We start from the raw sequence: 23,098 nt of genomic DNA on the forward strand, positions 1-23,098 counted from the left end.
AAGCAGGGTGGGTCCCCAGGGGCTTATAGGACTCACATTTTTTGTAAACATTCAAGCTCCTTAATGGCAGAAAAGGAACTTACATTTGTGTTTGCTTCTTCCATTGTACAAATGTCCCCAATAAGGATTTGTGAGGTAGGGATAGATTGTGAAATCCAAGTGCTTTCACGATTTAAGCTAAAGTAGTTTAGGAGCCTTCCCGTGCAGGGGCCTCTTCCAAGTCCTTGGGAGGGTCTCTAGCAGGATGTAACTTTGTTTTTGTAATATTTTTGCAAGATATTTTTAATTCCAATTCATTAAGACTGCTGCCTTGCTCCAATTTGAATCTCTGTTGCCATATGTTACACTAAGTGTGGGCAGGGGCATTGGAAGGGCCACCGGAATTTCATATCTTTAAATTTGTATCATTTTTCTTAAAGAGGAACACAAATGACAAAAGTTAACGGCACCACAAATTCTGGACCTTTTATTACCTTTAAAGTAATCTCTGGCATAGAATTTCACTTCTACTCTGAAATAGGAATCTTAACTACCTACGTACAATACTGTGCAAAAATGTGGGCTCAAGTCAGCAGGACCACAAAACTTCAGTTATTTATTTTGACAATGCAAAAGAAAGTATTTCCCCAAGGAAAAGAAATTTCCCTATCTAACCCTAATGAAGTTAATATTGCATAAATGAAATCTTACCATCTTTCTAAAACGATAAAGATGCTAACTAAAGTGCAAAACCATTTTAGCTTGAGTTAGAATCCTTGTCTGTTCAAAATATTAACGTAAGCCAAATATATATACACACACACACACACACACACACACACACACACACACACACACACATATATATAGTGCTGATCAGTGTCTGAACTAAATCTTTTTGTCCTCCTAAACAATTATACAACAGTTTATAAAACCAAACAGCTTGTAGAAGGATATCTTATTTACAGACCCAGAAGTTAGGAAAGGGCAGGCACTGAACTAAAAACCTGTGCCATAATGTAAAGCATCTCTAGATCGTGTAAGCAATGATAAGTATAATGAAAGGAGAAAAAAAGCCAGGTTAAACTTCAAGGACTCTTGAAAGCCCAGAGTATTCCTTACTGAACCTCATACCCAGTATGAGGCACCTCTCATTCCCAAACAATGATGTGTCCTTCCATGACACACTAGGCAATTCTTAAAAGGCCACATAAGCCACCTTAAAAAGGTCTTGGATTTTATCTGGCCCCAAATGGAAAAGAACATTTACCCTTTACCATAGTTGCAATCTTTTTCTTTGGGGGCAATAAAAGATGGTGATTTGCATCAGAATTAGCAACTTTCTTAAGAGAATTAACAACTGAGCTTCCTTGGGTTTATCCTAGAACCTTCGACTCTCAGATTCTATCCTTATAGGTTGCTAAATGAACCATCACTACATTCAGAATGCGATGAGAGAAATTGTGTGAGAATACTTAAAGACTATATTGGAAAGCTTAGCTATAAATCAAACAGAGCTCCCTTTCCTGCTCCAGAGAGTGTGAGTCCCAAATATATGAGGAGATATTGGGACGTCAATGCCACAAAGAAATATCACATAAATCTACCTATGCAACACGCAGACTTGGCTGCATTTATTATTACTCTTTAGAGTTATTTTCCATTTGAAAAGGAACAAATCTGCAAGAAAACTTTGAAACTTGCACATACAAAAAAGAGATTATCAGTTCAATTGCAAAGAACCACATTTTTTGTTTATTTTTGTTTATTTTTATTTTTTAACGTCTTTATTGGAGTATAATTGCTTTACAATGGTGTGTTAGTTTCTGCTGTATAACAAAGAGAATCAGCTATACATATACATATATCCCCATATCTCCTCCCTCCTGCAACTCTCTCCCATCTTCCCTACCCCACCCCTCTAGGTGGTCACAAAGCACCACCGAGCTGATCTCCCTGTGTTATGCGGCTGCTTCCCACTAGCTATCTATTTTACGTTTGGTAGTGTATATATGTCAGTGCCACTCTCTCACTTCATCTCAGCTTACCCTTCCCCCTCTCCGTGTCCTCAAGTCCATTCTCTACGTCTGCATCTTTATTCCTGTCCTGCCCCTAGGTTCTATAGAACTATTTTTTTTTTAGATTCCATATATATGTGTTAGCATACGGTATTTATTTTTCTCTTTCTGACTTACTTCACTCTGTATGACAGTCTCTAGGTCCATCTACCTCACTACAAATAACTCAATTTCATTTCTTTTTATGGCTGGGTAATATTCCATTGTATATATGTGCCACAACTTCTTTATCCATTCATCTGTCAATTGCTTATTCATTCATTGCCACATATAATAAGCATTTACTGTGTTCTGTATGTATCAGACATTGTGCTATGTCCAAGAAGCAATGTTTTTAAGTCCTACCCTGTAGGAGCAGACAGTTTAATGGAGGAGACAAAAACCCAAGAGTAAACAATTAAAATATAATAATCACAATTGCTTAGAGACATGCATACTTAGTGTGTGATTTTGATTTGTCCAGGTTTCAGGAAGAAAAGGACTGCACAAGGAGTCATGAAGTCTTCATCTGGTGTTGGTTCTGCCAATAACTAATTATGCAACTTGCAGTTCTCCTTTCTGGGACTCTGTTCCTTCATCTGCAAAATGAAAGTTTGACCAGATGTTCTCTACAGTTCCAGGTCTACATTATCTTATTTTGTGGGAATTTCCCTAATTATTTCCCTGTTAATTCTCTTCATTATGGATGGTGTTTAACTACAATGACACAACTTATTTACCCTTCAACGGGCCTGTTCTTTCAAAGAAGGCCACCTATATGTCCTTTTTTCATCACCTCTCTTCTATTGATCGTCCCATTTGCTTCTTCCTTCAGAAAAGGAAATGAAGCACTTTCCAGGTGCTACTCATCATGCCCAACAAACAGGTAAGGAATTTTTTTCTAGAAAAAGATGCTAAAATTGCCCTTCATTCCTACAAAATTCTCCATGCCCTAAAGGGAAATCCTGGATCCCACAGTACATCACAACACTTTGCTGGGGGAGACTCTTTCGCCAGTATAAAAGAATTACTCCATGTGTAAGTGGCAGCTATATCTATGATTATTTAGCATAGGTAGGAGAACTGCAACTTGCCTTGTTCCTAGGGGGAAGGTAGAAATAAGTCCAGGGCTTTCTTTACACAAATCCCTCTATAGAAGTACAAATTTCCACCATAAGATTTCTAGTATAAGGGAAGATAAGTGTCCCTGCTGAGGAAGAGTGAAAACAGAGAATGAAATAAATTCAGGAGATACTTCTATTCCCTTTATTCTCCTTGCCACCATCCAAGTTTGGCTATAGTTATCTGAGCCCCTGGACCAGTGAGTATTAAAAACCTCTCTCTAGCTGGTATATTGTAGGTTTCAAAGTAGATTCAGAAGATGCCAAAGACTGGTTTTCAGACAGTAGTCTAAAAATGTGGTGATTTCAGTTTGTTGCCTAATACTTTCTTCATTAGAAACTCATCCACTGTCACAAATTACAAAGTTTTTGTTTTTCTTTTAGCTAAATCTTAGAATAAAGCTGCTTCTCAGGTGAGGATAAAAGAATCTTTTCAAAGAAGACCTAGGATAAGTTACATTAACATTGAACTGTGATACTTAATTGACCCTTCTCTCTTTTATATGTATTAAAGACCTTATCTTAAGCCTAAACTTCATGTCTGAGCAAAATTAGTAAATAAGGGAGGATGACTGATTGTAGCTGATCTTCTTGTAACTGAAGGACAGTATTTTGCTACATTTAGTCCATAGACAGTAGAGATGATAAGTGGAGAAGTCAGAATGGTGTCTGTTCCTCACTCAACCTCACTGAATGACACATGAGCTAATCATATAAGCAAAGATAGGAAATTTTTTCATAAAGGACCTGAGGTATTTGGGGGGACCATTAACATTGCTGCTGAGCCCATGACAAAGCTTGTCATGGAGTAGAAGACCCATACATTCTTATCATTGCAGTGAAGATCATAGTAGTGTTCTGCAAAATGAGAACTCTGGTATTACTATGTTAACATCCAGCACAGCAGTGGAAGAGACCTCAGTATCTCACAAATGTGTTGGTACCCTGAGGACATCTCCAGGGCATGGCAGATCCACAGCAGTCATGGATACAGAATGATGCAGTTTATGCCTGGCAGGAATTGATGGGCATAGATAGCATGAGAGCTCTTAAACCCAGAGCTAAAATATTTTTGTGAACTATCTAGTTTCCAAGAAATTCTTGGAGATGAGGATTACATAGTTCAGGGTGCTTAAGTACTGTATTAGATGGGAGCAAGAGTTTGTTATTCAGCTTAAGCAGGGACCTTGTTGAGAAAAATTAAAAAGGACATAAAAGTCTCTTACACTGCCACACTTTACCCTCAGTTCATTCATTCATTCATTCAACAAACATTTCCTAAGGATCCACAATATCAGGTACTCTTCTAGGGTTAGGGTATACCGTGGTAAATAAAATATACTTGGCTCTTGTCCTTATGGAGTTTACAGTCTAATCAAGGTCACAGATATGGAACAAGCAAGCAATGAGTTAACATATGATAACATTATAATAGATGCTATGAAGGAAAATAGAGAGCTAAGAAAGATAATAATGGAGTGTTGAGATATACTTTTGTTTGTTTAGTTTTAAAAGGGCTTTCTGAGGAGATGACATTTAAGGGAGATGTGAAGGAACAGGGGAAGCCATGGTTAAAGACGCAATGGTGGAGAAAGGGTTTGTGTGTCTGGGAACGGAAGTCAGGACAGCATAGCTGGAGTTTACTGACAGATTTCACCAATCTAGTTCTTAACTTGAATACACGTAGCTTTGATACATCACCTCTCTTAATTTCCTCCAGTGTCACAAAGTGAGAAAATGCTTATCAGGAAAAATGTTATAATTGTCGATGTGCCAGAAGTATATTTGATAAACCCTTTTTCAACTTTTCATTAAAAAGTTTTATTGGAAACAAAAGAAAAGAGACGAGCTTATGTCATAAAGTATAAGTTGGCCTAGGGAGATAGGAAAAGTAAAAACATAGTATCTGGAGATGGGACCAAAGGTATTATTTTGTTCTTCAGTATCATAATTGGAGTAATATTGATTTAAATGTGTATAAGATAAAGACATAATTGGTAGAATTTAAAACAGAAGTTCTCTCTTTTAAATCTCTTTCAAAGACAAAAGCAAACAAAATATGGTCCAAATATCAAGAGAGGAAACATAGAAAATGACAAGGAGGCACAGAAAATAGAATCTATAAAACAAGATGACAGAAGTAAGACCAAACATACCAGCTATGACAATGTATGTAAATGTGTTGAACTCCCCAATTAAAAGGCAAAGACTCTCAGATTAGAGTAGAAAACAACATTCAACAATATGCTGTTTACAAGAGACAAACTTAAAACAAGATTACTTGGAAAGGTTATAAATAAAGGGTAGGCTAAGCTATATGGGTAAAATGCAAACAGAATGACAACAGAAGTGGCAATATTCATATCAGCCAAAGTAGAATTCAAAATAAAAATTATTAACAATTCAAAGAGGATTATAGTGTCTTTATAAAAGAAGCAATCTGAATGCAGTCATATTCATTATCAAATGTATGGGCCAAATAACAAAGAATCAAAATACAAAGGACAAAAACCCATATAAATAATTTTTAATTAAATCATCATTATGGTAGGAGACGTTGATACATCACATCAATTCATGCCGAAGTAGTTGAGTAAAAATAAATAAGAACCAAGAGAATTTGATGTATGTTAAAATTCACTCCTTTAAGACAGAAAATAAACAAGTTCTTATTTTTAAAGTGGCAATAGCCTAGGACATGAAGAGAATGGAAATAAGTTCGCCAAAGCAGAAATTATTCAGAATACACTCTCAAAACACAATGAAAATATTGTAAATTATTTTTTTAAGTTTACACAAAGTACTCCAACAACATAAAAATTTTAAAACTCACTCCCTAATACAAATTGACTCAAAGAAGGAGCATAAATGAGCCCTATAGACTAGAAAACACCAAAAATCATAAAACGAATGAGAGCTAACATTTACTGAGTACTTAAATGTGATAGGGACTCTGCTAAGTACATTCCATGCCTTAGCTCATGTGATTCTCACAACAAACCAAAAGGTAAGTAATATTTTATTCCTATTTGCATTCACAGAAAGTGAAACTTGGAACTATTAAATCATTTACCCAATGTAAAATATGTAGCAAGTACCATTGTAGTATAGTTAGTGGATGGAACAATGCTCTAGTCAGAAGCAATTATTAAACTTAAATCATTTTATTTACATTAAAACAAATTAAAAACTTAAGAAGTTAGAAATAAAGTGAAAAAGAACTCCTAATACATAAGAAAGAAACAGAAAACAAAGGTAAGAGCAATTACCAAAAAGACTGAGAGGCAAAATACAAAACCGAATCCAAGATCTTAGTCTTTGGAAAATATAAACATAAAATAAATAAACACCTGACAAATACAAACAAGAAAATAAGATGAAGAATATAACAAATTTGGAGATGAAGAGGGATGTGTACAAACACACATGGAGGAAATTTTTAAATATATGAGAATATCATGATATTCAAGCATAAGAGAATTCATTTGAAAATATGGTCAAATTGAATGAATGTCTGGAAATATTGACTCTCAACAATTACAGTATAATGGAGTTATAGAATTTTTGCATAAATTAATATGAATGTTTTCAAAAGAGAGAACTTATTTCTGGCTTTTTTGAGGGAGGGAACAAAGAAAGTTCAAAGACTTGTGTGTCTAATAATTAAACTCATTTCCTTTCCTTTCCTTTTCTTTCTGGGCACACGAGAGACTGTATTTTTCAGTCCCTCTATCATTTAACTTCTGGCCAATGGAATGTGGGTGTTAGCATGAAGCCACTAAGATTTGGATGTTTGTGATAATACTTAGCTTTTCTTGCCCAGTTTATATAGAAGACTTAGTGGAAGTCTTTTCTTTTGAAGCTAAGTAATGAAAAGGATGTGGAAATAGAGAAATGGAAATAAAAAGAATTTGAAGCAGAGGAAAGAAATTGAACGAAGGAGCATGGCCTAGAAAAATGAAAGATATGTATGGGAAGATCAAGTAGTTCAAGTGCCCTCTAGAATTGTAGATGAATGTCGCGTAAGTGAGGATGGAGAGAGATGAAGCTTTAGTTTATAGTCAGACCATGGGTTTGAATTTTAATCTTAGGACATAGCGAGTCATTGCAGGTGAGTGAACGAATCATGTCATCACCGTAATTATGTTTGAGGAAAATTACGCTGGTAATTACTTAAACAATGTACTGGAAAGATAAGTAAAAGAAATAGCTAAAGGAGGAAAGTCCATTGAAGACATAAAAATCTAGATGAGGCAATGGGGATGAGATCAGTAGGGATGAAGGTAAAAATAAAGAAGGGAAGATTGATGCAGCAAAAATTGATGCAAAAGAATTGATGGGATTTGGAATCATACATAGAAACAGAATGACAGAACTGGGAAGAACTTTGGAAATTATCTATTCCAGTCAGCTCATCTGTTAGATAAATTGAAACTTAAAAGCAATTAAATGAATTGTTCAGTGAATTCACTGAAGCTGTTAATTGGTGAGGCTAAAACCAAGACCAAATTCTTTCAGTTCCCCGTTCATTCTTTCCTCCCTACTAATTTGGATATAGGGAGTCAGGGAAAGGAAAAAATTAGATATACCTGGGGTTTTGAACCCATAGTAGGGTATTGCCACAAACCAAAATAGGGAACCCAAGAGCTAAGTCATGTTCACTTTTGGTTCTAGTGAGACATTGTAACTGAAAAGACCTATCAAACAGGTGAAAATTTATGGCTGGGGTCTGAGAATCAAGAACAGAATTATGTATTAGAAGTCATATTTATAGTTACTACTTGACGACTATAGGACAGGAAGATAAAGAAGAAAGGGCAGTGGGGCAGAAGGGGAAAAGGAATGAAAAGAGATGAGAAAGTAGATAATTCTGGGTACATGTTATTTGGGAGACTGGAAGAAAAATAGGAACTAGAGAAGAATACTAAAGAAATGTCAGTGACGTTGGAAGTGGCAGACAGATTCTAGATCCAATCTCTCAGGGATGATGTAGAAAGGTTTTGTGCATTGGGAGAAAGGTTGAAGTATTTGACATCTGAGTTCTTTCCAACTCAGAGACTCTGACCAATTATTGTGGCAAAATGTGAAGTGAATTTTGTTAAATCTGACTTCAACATTGGATCTTATGTCTATGCCATTGACTAATGAATTCAGAAGTGTAGCTTTTGTACGTGAACACTAAACATTAAAACTACTAGGACTACAAGTTCTTTTGGCACTGATTTATATCATGGGAGTAGAGGCCAAGTGTAAAACCACATACACACGTACACACACACACAAAGCATGCATAAACCACACGTGCCCTTTGATTATTGTGTGTGGAGTTTGCTGCATTGCAGTGACCTGCATATATATTTATATTACCTTCATAGGTGATTTGTGACATTTTCTTCCTGTGTGCTACGACCATTTGGAAAGTTGCTCTGTGAAGAAGGAGTAGGTGGTAGTTCGATGTGCAAACCACCTACTCACTGTTTTTTAAAGGGTCTGATAGACAACGTATACACAATAAATGTAAATGATTGACAGAAGCTACCAGCAGAATCTGTAAAGAATGAGAGGTCAAAGGTCAATGCAACATCATTTCATCATATAGCACCCAAAACGAGGCATACACAATTCTAAGTTGAACTACTAATGTAAGTAAAATGCAAAAAAGGAAATTAATTAAATTGCCTTCTTATCCATAGCACATTTTATTTTAACTTTTCTCCAAATCATTTCTTCATTTCAGCACTTGAACATTTTCAGTGTGTTCAGGCCAAATCTGCTCTCTCCTCTGGGCTCCCACTTGATTCTTCTGTTAGAGGATCTATCACATTGTATAATATGCAGTTTGTGCAACCTGAAGGTCCCCCAATTCTCATGAAACTGTAGGTACATTTAAGGTCGTATTGGAAGACACAGACATATTGTCTTGAAAGCCCTTTCCTCCCCTCCCAGTACAGAACCTCTGCCCTCTCCCCTTTATAGTTCTTCTCCTACTTCTAGAATTTTTGTGGGCATCCACAAGGCAGAAGAGAGTCCTGCAGGTGCTCCCACAATAGGCAAAACTGCTATCTTAGCTGTAAACCTGCTCAGACAGCCTTCTACTAGATGCCTTGCTAGTAGCAGTCTCTTGGGTCACGCTGCTCCCAAGAGCACTGCCTGTCACCAACCCCAGGGCAGTTGAGCATTCCACCAACCTCAGTCCCTGTGCCCGAATCACTGATGTTCACTGACGGCTTGTGCTTCTGCATCACCACTGCTCTCAGCTGCTGTTCAGTTTCTTTGAGCTAGTTCCTGTACCACCCTGCCAGTGCATTCCAGACTGGGCCTACTGTCCCTTTCACCTCTCATTGCCAAGCCACCAAATGAAGCTTCTACTGCTCACTGGCTCTCCAGGGCTTGCCTCTCATTTGCAAATAAAATAGCAGCTTCTCTTTCTTTGTGCTCTGGTCCTTTAGAAAAGCCCCACAGTCCTTCATCCCAAGGATATTAATAATAGCTACATTTATTGAATGTTAAATACGCATCTGAAACTTTTCTGAGTGCTTTAGAGATATTGACTCATTTCATCTCTACAAAAGCTGTCTCATATAGATACTATTATTAATTCCATTTTGCAGTTCAGGAAACGAAAGCACACAGAAGTAACTTACCCAAGGATACCCACCTACCAAGTAACAGAAGCAGGATTGAACCCAGACCATCTGGCTCTGGATCTTGTACTCCTAACAGCTAAGTTACTCAGCAGGAGTTTGGGTCATCATGGGTCCCCTAAAAGCCACATGTCCTTCCCCTCTAATTCCCAGGCCCTGCTGGTCACTCTGGAATTTCTGTTTAGTCATCATTTTCCCTCTAAGAAATACCTTTCTTAGGGATTTTCAGTCAAACCTCTACAAGTTAGTACCTCATCCCAATTCAACTAAGGTAACAAGTATGTCACCTGTTGTGAGATCAGAATCCAAGACTTTTCTCAAGAACTTTCTAGCCCCATATAAGTCTAGGAATATCACTATCTGGTGGAGAAGGTTTGCCGACCCACCAGCACCACCTATCCTAACTGGTTCTCTGGCTCATCAAGAACCTCCTCCCATTTGCTGACTGCCATGACTCCCCACATGGACCATGAGAGCTTTCCATACTTTGTCTTCTGTGTTCTGTTGCATGCATACCATCTAGTAAGTGCTCAATAAGAGTTCAACAGATACGTTTAAATGAATTGATTAGGTCTATTAGTTATAATGAGAGGAAAATGTTAAATATATCTAGAGTTTCAGTTCAAGGCCTACAAGGATGAGTTAAATATTTACTAATAGATATGTAAATATTTGCTATAATATCATTAATATGTAGAAGTTGCACAACTGGCTTTGAGGCTCTTCTAAGCAGATGTGAGACAAACTATCACAAACATAAAACAGTTGAGCCAACAATGGAAAAAGAATTCTAAAATGGGTGTACAAGAAAAAGATTAATATTTATTATTATGAATTTTGCTTCACAAATTCTATTATTATGGGAGAAATCAGTTCTAGTGACAAGATTGAATTTTTTATGCATTTAAAATACTTACAATTCAACTATAATTGCGACTCTTCTACAAACAGTAAAATGCCAATATACAAACAAATATCTTAGAATGTGCACAAAAATAGTTGTTAGCCCCAAGACCCCCTTGGAAACTATCCCAGGAAGTCGTGCTACCTGCATTTGAAAACCACCAATAGAAGTACATGGAGAGTGCATATGACATTGACTTTCTCAAAAAATAAACAAATGGGACCTAATTAAAATTAAAACCTTTTGTACAGCAAAGGAAACCATATACAGGATGAATAAACAGCCCTTAGAATGGGAGAAAATATTTTCAAGCAAAGCAACTGACAAAGGATTAATCTCCAAAATATATAAACAGCTCATGCAGCTCAATATCAAAAAAACAAACAAACAAATCAAAAAATGGGTGGAAGACCTAAAGAGACATTTCTCCAAAGAAGACATACAGATGGACAACAAACACATGAAAAGATGTCCAACATCACTAATTATTGGAGAAATGCAAATCAAAACTACAATAAGGTATCACCTCACACCCATCAGAATGACCATCATCAAAAAATCTACAAACAGTAAATGCTGGAGAGGGTGTGGGGAAAAGGGAACCCTCTTGCACTGTTGGTGGGAACGTGAATTGATACAGCCATTATGGAGAACAATATGGAGGTTCCTTAAAAAACTAAAAATAGAATTGCCATATGACCCAGCAATCCCACTACTGGGCATATACCCAGAGAAAACCATAATTCAAAAAGACACGTGGGCTTCCCTGGTGGCGCAGTGGTTGAGAATCTGCCTGCCAATGCAGGGGACATGGGTTCAAGCCTTGGTTTGGGAAGATCCCACATGCCACGGAGCAACTAGGCCCGTGAGCCACAATTACTGAGCCTGCACGTCTGGAGCCTGTGCTCTGCAACAAGAGAGGCCGCAATAGTGAGAGGCCCATGCACCGTGATGAAGAGTGACCCCCACTTGCCGCAACTAGAGAAGCTCTCACACAGAAACGAAGACCCAACACAGCCAAACATAAATAAATAAATTAATTAATTAAAAAAACCAAAAGACACATGCACCTCAGTGTTCATTGCAGCACTATTTACAATAGCCAGGACATGGAAGCAACCTAAGTGTCCATCAACAGAGGAGTGGATAAAGAGGATGTGGTACATATATACAATGGAATATTACTCAGCCACAAAAAGGAACGGAATTGGGTCATTTGCAGAGACGTGGATGGACCTAGAGACTGTCATACAGAGTGAAGTAAGTCAGAAAGAGAAAAACAAATATCGTATATTAATGCATATATGTGAAATCTAGAAAAATAGTATAGATGATCTTATTTGCAAAGCAGAAATAGAGACACAGACATAGAGAACAAACATACGGATACCCAGGGGGAAGGGGGGTGGGTGGGATGAATTGGGAGATTGAGATTGACATATATACACTATTGACACTATGTATAATAGATAACTAATGAGAACCTATTGTATAGCTCAGGGAACTCTACTCAGTGCTCTATGGTGACCTAAATGGGAAGGAAATCTAAAAAAGAGGAGATATATGTATACATATAGCTGATTCACTTTGCTGTACAGTAGAAACTAACACAACATTGTAAAGCAACTATACTCCAATAAAAATTAATTTAAAAAATTTAAAAAAAGGGGAGGATGTAAGCTGAATCTGCTTCTAGGGTTTTAGGAACCTAGTCTCTGGCTGTATAAATCCTTGTATAGTTTATTCCCATTGTCTCCTTTAAATGTGCTTTCCTCATGTTATTTGTTACTTGGTGCATTAGTTTTCTATTGTTGCAGCAACAGACTACCACAAGCAGTAGCTTAAAACAGCACCAATGTATTCTCTTACAATGTTGTAGGTTTGAAGGGTCTCACCATGTATCAGCAGGCTGTATTCCTTTCTGGAGTCTCCAAGGGAGGTTCCATTTCCTACTCACTGGGGCTCTGTACAAAATTCAGTTTCTTGTCATTGGGGGACTGAGGTCCATGTTTTCTTGCTGTCGGTAAAGTAAGGATCAGTCCCAGGTTCTAGAAGCTTGACTCATGGACAATTTCCTTCATCTTCAAAGCTCTTCTTTCTCCCTCTTCCATTTTTAAGGACTCATGTGCTTAGATCGAGTCCACTTACATAATCCAGGATAATCTCCTCATTTTAAGACCCTTAACTTTAATCACATCTGCGAAGTCTCTGTCTCCATGTAAGTTGACACATTCACTGGTTCTGGGGATTAGAACGTAGATGTCTTTGAGAGACATGATCCTGCATATCAGACTTGAGCACCAAGGATTCTTGGTACCAAAGGCCATTCTCTATGTCCATGATATCACGCTGCATCGCCTTCACATCTCCAATGCTTTCCATGTTTCCCTATGTTAGAAAAATGCACTTGTGTTCATATATTTTTTTTTACTTAAAGGCCAGAATTATGTGATGCCCTACTTGGCATACTCTGCAGTTTGGCATTTGCAGGTTTACTTTGGTTGCTTAGGCACAAAGAAGACATTTTTATTCATCAATGTGTTTGAGATTGTGATCTTTAAGTGGAACTGTGCAAACAACCACGAAGTCCTAATATCACCCTGGAAATGCAAAAAGTTGATCTTTATTTTCAGACTTTAAATTGCTTATCAGACCCTATAAAAGACAAAGTAAAGACAATAAAAACAAATGTAGGGCATTGTTACCTAAGGATGGAAAACTAGGAGAAAAGAAAATCACAACACAATTTTGTCAGCAAACATTACTCTGAAATTCATTTATGGACTCATTTTTGAGTGATTACTTTTTCCTTTCACTGCTATGTCCTATTCCCCTACACAAACCATTAATTTAGAAATATAAATAAAACTTTGGAAGCCATTCTTAAAGCATCAGAGAAAAATAGGAAAAAATAAAGAAAATCAAAACTAAATCTGCTTAGATAATTACAATAGGAAACTCATGAATTGAGAACAGAGTACTGTAAACAAAAATATGGATCCTAAAGAACAGCATCATTCCAGTCTTTATTCTAGGTTGTATTTTTGTTATCAAGCTGAGCAATTCTATTCCTTATCAGTTTGGCTGTGATCAGGAGATGCTCCATAAAATGAATATTTGTCTATGCCTGCATTATGGCAAGATTTCCCAGGCTGATCTTGTATAAAATACTATTGCTCCATGCATGTACATAGGGATTACTTCTCTAAGAAATACAACAATAGGGAAACTCAATGTTTCCCCAATTTACTGAACTAAAGCACTTTTCATTTTAATAAGTAAAATGAATAGACAAGAGTTCTTGGATGTATTAGAAGATAAAAATTTATTGTTTGAACAAGGGAGTGATATGATGAAAGTAGAGTTTATGGTAGATTAATCTAGTAAAATGTGTGAGATAGATAGGAAGCAAGAGAGTTGATTCAAAGAAGCCAGATAGGAGAACATTGCAGTTAATATATAAGGGCTTGATTTAGGAGAGAAGACATAAAAATTAAGCATGTAGTCATGAATCTAAAAGACCCATATCCACGGTGCTCTGTTTCTGTCATTAATCAGGTTTCACTTATTTTACTCTATTAGCTATGTCAGTACTTACTAGACTCTATGATATCATTTAGAAAACTTCATCTCTCTCTCTCTCTCTCTCACTCTCTCCCCCTACCCCTTCCAGGTAGAATTTGATTTTACTCATGTAAAGCTCACTCAAATAGGAGTACTCCCTGTATGGAGAAGAATACTGAAAACTTAAAGGGGGCTCAATTTAGAAAAAATGCTTTGATCAACTTTCCAAGTCTGCTATGATATAGAGGATAGCATGAACTGTGGTGCAGCCATACCATGTATCTGATATCCCTTTTTTTTTTAAAACATACTTATTGGAGTATAATTGCATTACAGTGGTGTGTTAGTTTCTGCTTTATAACAAAGTGAATCAGCTATACATATATCCCCATATCCCCTCCCTCTTGCGGCTCCCTCCCACCCTCCCTAACCCACCCTCCCTAACCCACCCCTCTAGGTGGTCACAAAGCACTGAGCTGATCTCCCTGTGCTATGTGGCTGCTTCCCACTAGCTATCTATTTTACGTTTGGTGGTGTATATATGTCCATGCCACTCTCTCACTTTGTCCCAGCTTACCCTTCCCCCCGCTGTGTCCTCAAGTCCATTCTCTATGTCTCTGTCTTTATTCCTGTCCTGCCCCTAGGTTCTTCAGATTTATCTTTTTTTTTTTTAGCTTCCATATATATGTGTTAGCATACAGTATTTGTTTTTCCCTTTCTGATTTACTTCACTCTGTATGACAGAGTCTAGGTCCATCCACCTCATTACAAATAACTCAAATTCGTTCCGTTTTGTGGCTGAGTAATATTCCCTTGTATATATGTGCCACATCTTCTTTAACCATTCATCTGTCAATGGACACTTAGGTTGCTTCCATGTCCTGGCTACTGTAAATAGTGCTGCAATGAGCATTGTGATACATGACTCTTTTTGAATTATGGTTATCTCAGGGTATATGCCCAGGAGTGGGATTGCTGGGTCGTATGGTACTTCTAATTTTAGTATTTTAAAGAACCTCCATACTGTTCTCCATAGTGGCTGTATCAATTTACATTCCCACCAACAGTGCAAGAGGGTTCCCTTTTCTCCACAGCCTCTCCATCATTTATTGTTTGTAGATTTTTTGATGATGGCCATTCTGACCGGTGTGAGGGGATATCTCATTGTAGTTTTGATTTGCATTTCTCTAATGATTAGTGATGTTGAGCATTCTTTCATGTGTTTGTTGGCAGTCTGTATATCTTCCATGGAGAAATGTCTATTTAGGTCTTCTGCCCATTTTTGGATTGAGCTGTTTGTTTTTTGATATGGAGCTGCATGAGCTGCTTGTAAATTTTGGAGATTAATCCTTTGTCATTTGCTTCATTTGGAAATATTTTCTCCCATTCTGAGGGTTGTCTTTTCATCTTGTTTATGGTTTCCTTTGCTGTGCAAAAGCTTTGAAGTTTCATTAGGTCCCATTTGTTTATTTTTATTTCCATTTCTCTAGGAGGTGAGTCAAAAAGGATCTTGCTGTGATTTATGTCATAGAGTGTTCTGCCTATGTTTTCCTCTAAGAGTTTTATAGTGTCTGGCCTTACATTTAGCTCTTTAATCCATTTTGTCTTTATTTTTGTGTATGGTGTTAGGGAGTGTTCTAACTTCATTCTTTGACATGTAGTTGTCCAGTTTTCCCAGCACCACTTATTGAAGAGGCTGTCTTTTCTCCATTGTGTAATCTCGCCTCCTTTATCAAAAATAAGGTGACCATATGTGTGTGGGTTTATCTCTGGGCTTTCTATCTTGTTCCATTGATCTATATTTCTGGTTTTGTGCCAGTACCATACTGTCTTGATTACTGTAGCTATGTAGTGTAGTCTGAAGTCCGGGAGTCTGATTCCTCCAGCTCCGTTTTTTTTTTTCCTCAAGATTGTTTTGGCTATCGGAGTCTTTTGTGTTTCCATACAAATTGTGAAAATTTTTGTTCTAGTTTTGTGAAAATGCCATTGGTAGTTTGATAGGGATTGCATTGAATCTGTAGATTGCTTTGGGTAGTATAGTCATTTTCACAATGTTGATTCTTCCAATCCCAGAACATGGTATATCTCTCCATCTGTTTGTATCATCTTTAATTTCTTTCATCAGTGTCTTATAGTTTTCTGCATACAGGCCTTCTATGCCCTTAGGTAGGTTTATTCCTAGGTATTTTATTCTTTTTGTTGCAATGGGAGTGTTTCCTTAATTTCTCTTTCAGATTTTTCATCATTAGTGTATAGGAATGCAAGAGATTTCTGTGAATTAATTTTGTACCCTGCTACTTTATCAAATTCATTTATTAGTTCTAGTAGTTTTCTGATAGCATCTTTAGGAATGTTGTATAAATATCAACTAAGTCCATCTTATTTAATGTATCATTTAAAGCTTGTGTTTCCTTATTTATTTTCATTTTGGATGATCTGTCCATTGGTGAAAGTAGGGTGTTAAAGTCCCCAACTATGATTGTGTTACTGTCAATTTCCCCTTTTATGGCTGTTAGCATCTGCCTTATGTATTGAGGTGCTCCTATGTTAGGTGCATAAATATTTACAATTGTTATATCTTCTTCTTGGATTGATCCCTTGATCATTATATAGTGTCCTTCTTTGTCTCTTGTAATAGTCCTTTTTTTAAAGACTATTTTGTCTGATATGTGAATTGCTACTCCAGCTTCTTTTGATTTCCATATGCATGGAATAACTTCTTCCATCCCCTCACTTTCAGTCTGTATGTGTCCCTAGGTATGAAGTGGGTCTCTTGTAGACAGCATATATACAGGTCTTGTTTTTGTATCTATTCAGCCAGTCTATGTCTTTTGGTTGGAGCATTTAATCCATTTACATTTAAGGTACTTATTAATATATATGTTCATATTCCCATTTTCTTAATTGTTTTGGGTTTGTTACTGTAGGTCTTTTCCATCTCTTGTGGTTCCTGCCTAGAGAAGTTCCGTTAGCATTTGTTGTAAAGCTGGATTGGTGGTGCTGAATTCTTTTAAGTTTTGCTTGTCTGTAAAGATTTTAATTTCTCTGTCGAATCTGAATGAGATCCTTGCTGGGTAGAGTAATCTTGGTTGTAGGTTTTTCCATTTCATCACTTCAAATATGTCCTGCCACTCCCTTCTGGCTTGCAGAGTTTCTGCTGAAAGTTCAGCTGTTAACCTTATGGGGATTCACTTGTGTGTTATTTGTTGTTTTTCCCTTGCTTCTTTTAATAATTTTTCTTTGTATTTAATTTTTGATAGTTTGATTAATATGTGTCTTGGCGTGTTTCTCCTTGGATTTATCCTGTATGGGACTCTCTGCGCTTACTGGACTTGATTAACTATTTCCTTTCCCATATTAGGGAAGATTTCAACTATAATCTCTTCAAATATTTTCTTACTCCCTTTCTTTTTCTCTTCTTCCTCTGGGGACCCCTATAATTTGAATGTTGGTGCGTTTAATGTTGTTCCAGATGTCTCTGAGACTGTCCTCAATTCTTTTCATTCTTTTCTCTTTATTCTGCTCTGCAGTAGTTTTTTTCACTATTTTATCTTCCAGGTCACGTACCTGTTCTTCTGCCTCAGTTATTCTGCTATTGATTCCTTGTAGAGAATTTTTAATTTCATTTATTGTGTTGTTCATCATTTTTTGTTTGCTCTTTAGTTCTTCTAGATCCTTGTTAAACATTTCTTGTATTTTCTCTATTTTATATCCAAGATTTTGGATCATCTTTACTATCATTACTCTGAATTCTTTTTCAGGTAGACTGCCTCTTTCCTCTTCATTTGTTTGTTCTGGTGGGTTTTTATCTTGCTCCTTCATCTACTGTGTGTCTCTCTGTCTTCTCATTTTGCTTAACTTACTGTGTTTGGGGTCTCCTTTTCTCAGCCTGCAGGTTCGTAGTTCCCACTGTTTTTGGTGTCTGTCTCCAGTGGCTAAGGTTGGTTCAGTGGCTTGTGTAGGCTTCCTGGTGGAGGGGACTGGATCTTGTCTTTCTGATGGGAAGGACCGAGTCCAGCGGTATGTTTTGGCGTGTCTTTGACCTTATTATGACTTTAGGCAGCCTCTCTGCTAATGGGTGGTGTCGTGTTCCTGTCTTGCTCTTTGTTTGTTATAGGGTGTCCAGCACTGTTGCTTGCTGGTTGTTGAGTGGACCTGGGTCTTATCATCGAGATGGAGATCTCTGGGAGAGCTTTCGCCATTTGATATTATGTGGAGCTGGTAGGTTTCTGTTGGACCAATGTCCTGAACTAGGCTCTCCCTCCTCAGAGGCACAGGCCTGACACCTGGCTGGAGCACCAAGACCTTGTCAGCCACACGGCTTGGAAGAAAAGGGAGAAAAGAAGAAAAAATTAAAATAAATAAATAAAATAAAGTTATTAAAATAAAAATAAATTATTAAAAATTAAAAAATTTAGAAAGTAATAAAATGAAAAAAAAAAAACAATGGACAGACAGAACCCTAGGACAAATGGTAAAAGCAAAGCTATACAGACAAAATCACACAAAGAGGCATACACATACACACTCACAAAAAGAGAAAAAGAAAAAAAAATATATATATATATATATAAAGGAAGAGAGCAACCAAATCAATAAACAAATCTGCTAATGATGATAAACTCTAAATACTAAACTAAGATAAACACAAAACCAGAAACAAATTAGATGTGGAAAGCAAATCCTAATTCTACAGTTGCTCCCAAATTCCACTGCCTCAATTTTGGTTTGATTCATTGTCTATTCGGGTATTCCACAGATTCAGGGTACCTCAGGTTTATTGTGGAGATTTAATCTGCTGCTCCTGAGGCTGCTGGGAGAGATTTCCCTTTCTCTTCTTTGTTCTCACAGCTCCCGGGGTTCAGCTTTGCATTTGGCCCCACCTCTGCGTGTAGGTTGCCTTACAGCAACTGTTCTTTGCTCAGACAGGACGGGGTTAAAGTAGCAGCTGATTAGGGAACTCTGGCTCACTCAGGCCAGGTGGGGAGGGGTACGGAATGCGGGGCGAGCCTGCGGCGGCAGAGGCCACTGTGATGTTGCACCAGCCTGAGGCGCACCGTGTGTTCTCCCGGGGAAGTTGTCCCTGGATCACGGGACGCTGGCAGTGGCGGGCTGCACAGGCTCCCGGGAGGGGAGGTGTGGATAGTGCCCTGTGCTCGCACACAGGCTTCTTGGTGGCTGCAGCTGCAGCCTTAGCTGCTCATGCCTGTCCTCATGCACGTCTCTGGTGTCCTCGCTGATAGCCACCCGTCTCTGGAGCTCATTTAGGTGGTGCTCTGAATCCCCTCTCCTTGCACACCAGAAACAATGGTCTCTTGCCCCTTAGGCAGGTCCAGACTTTTTCCCGGACTCCCTCCCTGCTAGCTGTGGCACACTAGCCCCCTTCAGGCTGTGTTCATGTAACCAACCCCAGTCCTCCCCCTGGGATCTGACCTCCGAAGCCCAAGCCTCAGTTCCCAGCCCCCACCCACCACGGCGGGTGAACAGACAAGCCTCTCAGGCTGGCGAGTGCTGGTTGGCAGTGATCTTCTGTGAGAGAATCTCTCCGCTTTGCCCCCTGTACCTCTGTTTTTGTGCTCTCCTCTGTGGCTCCAAAGCTTCCCCCCTGCCCACCACCCACTGTCTCCACCAGTGAAGGGGCTTCCTGGTGTGTGGAAACTTTTCCTCCTTCACAGCTCCCTCCCAGAGGTCCCGGTCCTGTCCCTATTCTTTTTTTTTTTTCTGTCCCTATTCTTTTGTCTCTGTTTTTCTTTTTCCCTACCCAGGTATGTGAGGAGTTTCTTGCCTTTTGGGAAGTGTGAGATCTTCTACCAGCATTCAGTATGTGTTCTGTAGGAGCTGTTCAACATGTAGATGTATTTCTGATGTATTTGTGGGGAGGAAGTTGATCTTCAAGTCTTACTCCTCCACCATCTTGAAGGTCTCTCTGATATCCCTTGTATGAACTGATTTCTCTTGGTAAGTCTTTAGTTTCTGGATCTCAGCTGCTTTCCTTTACAAAGGGTTTTGAAAGTCCACCAGAGAAGTCTTGATTTTATGCTGAACAAAATAAGGATTCATGAAGACCGTGGGGCAGAAAATTTCTCTTCTCTTCTTTTCTCTCTACATTTCCTCTCTTTATTATTCTAAGAAAACACCAAGACAACATGCTTTCGTATTTTTTCTTTTCCTTTGGTCTCTTGTTCAAATAGACTATTTTTTCTATCATCAAGCATCTGTGGAATGGACAACTCATTAATTTTCAGCTTGAATCAAGAAGTACAAGATTGGCTATAAAATAAAAATTCTGCTGCAGTTTTGGCTGTCTCTAGTCAAAGCTGCTTCTAATTCAAGCTATTATTGAAGCAAGGGTTGAAAACAATGAGAATCAATATTGGTCCACTGATATTTTGTTTGGCATAAATATATATATTTTAATTTTTATATGAATATATTTAAACAAAACATAAGCTTTCTATTTTACCATAGTCCTCACCATTCCCTATCGCTTAGCTGCAATCATGGAATTGCTCTAATCACTGAATTTGTTTGTGTGGCCACTGAAGACATATGAATACCAGTAAAGGCTGGTAAGGGCTCAAGTGATTTTCCATCTTCTTTACATTTAAATTCCTTTAAAATCAACTTATTGGACACAAAATAGTTTTCAAAAAAACATGGCGCTAGACACACAGAAGAATATAATGAGGATAAAACTTGAGGTCCTGCCTTAAAAAATACTATCTTATAGAACAATACTAAGCTGTTTTTTAAACATTGCTATTTTGTGGCTTAAAGTGAAGTCTGCTTAGAGTAGAGAAATGGCTTTGAAACTGTACTTTGACACTTATTACCTGAGTGATCTTAGTCAATCACAACTTTACTTAAACTTCACAAGTAATGTTGAAAGTTTCATTCGTTATGCAACAAATATTTAATAAGCAGTTAAAGTGTTGAACAGAAGGAAATGTGAGACTGAAGGGGAAACATGGGCCAGTGCTGAAGGAGCCCGTTGGCCCTGGAAAGCATCACACCTCACAAATGGAAGCTGCATGATTTGAGAGCCATAACGAAGTACCAGAGCCCTGGGAGAGGACATAATCATTCTGGGAATCTGTGAGGAGGAGCAAACAGTAAGGGATAAAAACACTAAGGAGTGGGCAGTGGTGGGAAAGATTTCCAAAACATTGAGGAGCAGCTAGAGTTGTAAAAGCCAGGAGACAGCAGTCATAGGAAAACGGAGGAAGAGAAAACTACAAAGGAAGTGTTTGTCCATATAAATGCTCCCCAGAGGTCAGACGAAAGAGAACAGAAAGCTATCTCCTTACTGAGAACAGAGTGATGGTATGAGATCCTAATAACACAAAATGAGCATAGAATTGAGGTAAAGACAACAAAAATGTAGAAAATCTCACAAAAATCCAATAAGTAAAAGAGAGAAAGGTGAAAAGCTTTAGCAAACAATGTGGGCTTATAAAAGGTTTACTCTTCTTAATGGAAGAGATTACTTGTATTGGAAAAACACACTGATTTCCTCCCCTACTCTCACGCTCACAATACTTCTGACACTAGATGTATGGGTTTCCTACACCAAGCTAACTGCCTGCAGTTAGTGTGGACCAGGTTAAGGACTCAGTCTCACAAGACTGCCCACCACTTCAGATGTCAACCTCAAGCAGTAGGTCCCCAGGTTACCTACAGCTTGTCTCTGAGTTGGCTACAAATCAGAGGTTCCCATAATGCCCTCTTTGATTCTACCATTTTCTAGAACAGTGCAGAGAACTCAGGAAAACAGGTTTACTGGTTTATTATATAATAATCAGTATGACGAAGGGTACAGTCGACAACCAGATGAAGAGGGCAAGGTCTGGAAATGTCCCAAATGCAGGAGCATCTGTCCTTGTGGAGTTGGGGTGGGCCATCCTTCTAACACGTAGATGTATGTCCACCCATCTGGCAGCTCTCCAAACCCTGTACTGTGGGAATTTTTATGGAGGCTTCATCATTAACTCAGTTTCTAGCTCCTCTCCCCTTCCCAGAGGATGAGGGCTGTGGTAGAAATTTCCAACCTTCTAATCATAGCATTGTCTTTCTGGTAACTAGCCCCCATCCTGAAGCTGTACTGGATTCCACCAAGATTCATGTCATTAGAATAAAAGGCAATCCTATCACTTAGGAAATGACAAGACTTTTAGGAGCCCTGTGTTAGGAACTGGGGTCAAAGACCAAATATTAGAAATCCTAAAAGGGTCAATAAACAGTGTAGAAGAAGTAATTAAGTGAGAAATCCAGAGGCATAGGAAATAATGAGAGTTATATATCCTGTTTCTTTTTTTTTTCTTTTATCCAAAGGAGACTGGATATACAAGGAGAGCCCACCTTGCTTGAGCAAAGATGGTCCAATAGATTCAGATATTACAGGAAGAGCCATGTTGCCCTCACTGATGTGCAGTCATCCTGCCCCTGGGCAGTGGGGTCTGCTAATGATCTCCTCATTCTGATAAGTAATTTCTCCATCAATAAAGATGGAGAAATTACAGTGATAGACATTGTCTTCATCAATGAAGATAGACAGAGGAGATACATATTCAGAAAAATTCTGTATATTTATTTGTAAATGGGAAAGGGCAATTTTGATAACTATTAGAAGTAGAAATGTGAACTCGTTTTTCTGTTTTGTGATGCATGTAAAATTCGAATAAAGAAGGTGTCCCACTGGTCACCTGTTTGCTGTCAGATCCACTCCTCATCCTTCCCCTGCTCATCTTTATACCATAGGGAACAATATTTCAGGCTCTCCCAATAACTGGTTTATATTATGTTCAAATCATGGGAAGCACTGGTGGAAGA

The sequence above is a fragment of the Orcinus orca genome, chromosome 7 (genome assembly GCF_937001465.1).
Source record: "Orcinus orca chromosome 7, mOrcOrc1.1, whole genome shotgun sequence".
Classification (NCBI taxonomy): Eukaryota; Metazoa; Chordata; class Mammalia; order Artiodactyla; family Delphinidae; genus Orcinus; species Orcinus orca.